At 46.6% G+C, this 2,172-nt stretch overlaps 1 protein-coding gene across 1 annotated transcript in view; it reads left to right on the top strand.

The window, feature by feature from the left end:
- The first annotated feature begins 983 nt into the window (after positions 1-983).
- shank3b (SH3 and multiple ankyrin repeat domains 3b) overlaps positions 984-2,172 on the top strand; it is a 41,898-nt gene continuing 40,709 nt past the window's right edge. Inside the window, exon 1 of the mRNA XM_017302735.1 lies at positions 984-1,091. The gene's annotated coding sequence lies outside the window, so the exon portion shown is untranslated. The remainder of the gene's footprint in view (positions 1,092-2,172) is intronic.

The following is a 2,172-nucleotide window of genomic DNA, read 5'->3' as shown; positions in this document are numbered from 1 at the left end:
TATATATCTCATAGCAAATTGAAACAGCCTTTTTTCAGTTCTTTTGTGTTGTTTTTGTCTCTAGTCTGTGGAAAGTTTGAAAACTTACCTTGAAAATGGATCTGAATCTCTGTGTCGTCTGTGTCCTCTTATCTGTTTTCTACCACATTTTTTCCTTCCACTTAACTTTTTCAGGTAACATTTCAGCCTTAAAAATCTGTTTTTTGGTTTTAAATGATATTCTGATTTTCTGAGATTTTGTGTTTTATCAGGTGTAATAAATGTACCAGCTTGATTTTTGAGCTGAGTTTCTGGAATAGATGAACTTTTTGATGAATTTCTGCTCCTTCAGTCTGAACGCTGTAGTTGCTGCAGGCAGCGGCATGAATGGAGGCGTTGTACAGTACGGCACCTCATCACTGCAGCGCAGAAAGGATGGGGCTGTGGGGGGGTTGACATGTGGAAAACACTCCTGAGTCACGTGACTCCGGCCACGTGCGATCCGATTGGTGGAAGCTGAAAGAATCTTTGAATCTGAAGCATTTCGTTTTGAGTTTCGGACGAATAAATCTTCAGATCAGGTTCATGATGGTGATGCCGCCGCCGCCGGTGTTTGTGATGCTGATGCTGGCTGGAACCTGAATCCCGGTTGCACCGTTGCCATGGCGACGGGGCCGCTCCTCCGCTTCTCTCCCCCTTCCTCTATCTCTCTCTTTCTCTCTCTCTCTCCAGCTTACAGCGGAAAAAAAGAGGGAGAGAAAGAGAGAGGTGTGTTTTCTAACCCACGCATTGGAGTGGGAGACGACGTGCACACACACACACGCACACACACACGCACACACTCGCACTGCCACAGAGAGTGTGTGTCATGCTGGCAGTGTGTGGGCTGAACCTAGCAGCCCTCCACTCGTCCTGCCTCTCCCACTTCTTCTTCTTCTCCTCTCTCCCTCCACATCTCCGGATACTCCACCTTCTCTTCCTCTTCCTCTCTCCATCCTCCATCACCTCTTCCTCTCCTCCTCCTCCTCCTCCTCGGTTCTTCTCTCCATCTCTCGTTTTGTTTTTTTATGTTCAGTTTTTCCATCATGGAGAGCTGGTCGCTGATCTTCAGGGTGAGTCTCTGCAGCTTTCTGCATGTTTTCCCCTCACACTGTGTGTGCGTGTGTGTGGGCGTGTTGGTGTGTGCGCGCCACTCACCTGCTGTCGCTCTCTAACTTTAAAACTACATTTTCTGAACGTTTTTCTGTTTTCATTCTTCTTTTCTGCGAGTTTTCTTTCTCCATCTTTTCATTTTTGTTTCGTTTATTTCTGTTTTTATTTCTTTTCACCTCTTTCTGTTCTGTCGTTCTCCATTCAAACTCTCCAGGTTTAATTTTTCCTTTCCTTTCCCTGCATCCTCATTCATTTTTCCAGTTTTCCTCCTCAATCCATTTATTCCATCATCTCATTTTCCTCTCTTTTTGATTTTTCTCCCTCTTATTTCCTCTTCCTGTTTCCTCCAGCATCACTTCACTGTCCCGTGTGTGCGTGTGTGTGTTATATAACCTCAGCAGTGAGTGTGTAGGCTGTAATCTCAGACTGACATCTACAGGAGCAATCTGCCCCCCTTCAGATAAAACAGAAGCAAACAGGAACAGGAAGTTGCCCCCGTTGTTGCCCTGGAGGGCAAATTTGGAGTTTGGAAACTTGCTGCCAAAGATCGAGGTTTCGTCTGGAATCAGAATTGTTACCAAAGTTGACGTTTTGTTTGGTGGGATGAATTTTTCAGCTGCAGTGGTTCCGGGTCTAGATTGACGCTGGTTCTGTTCTGGGCTCTAAACTGGTGATGGGTCAGAACCGGTCGCTCCATTTACACATGCAAGATCCAATTCCAGCGTTGAGAAACTCAGAGGCTCCAAGGAAGATTAACAAATGTTTCACCCAAAAAATTAGACCTCCATCCATCCATCCATCCGTCCGTCTATTCTTCCATCCATCCATCCATCCATCCATCCATCCATCCATCCATCCATCCATCCATCCATCCATCCATCCATSCGTCCATCCATCCATSCRTCCGTCCATCCATCCGTCCATCCGTCCATCCATCCATCCATCCATCCATCCATCCATCCATCCATCCATCCGTCCATCCGTCCATCCGTCCGTCCGTCTATTCTTCCATCCATCCATCCATCCATCCATCCGTCCGTC

Source organism: Poecilia reticulata, linkage group LG23 (genome assembly GCF_000633615.1).
Source record: "Poecilia reticulata strain Guanapo linkage group LG23, Guppy_female_1.0+MT, whole genome shotgun sequence".
NCBI classification, from domain to species: Eukaryota; Metazoa; Chordata; class Actinopteri; order Cyprinodontiformes; family Poeciliidae; genus Poecilia; species Poecilia reticulata.
Note: the sequence above shows the minus strand (reverse complement) of the source record. Positions and strands in the feature narration are given on the sequence as shown.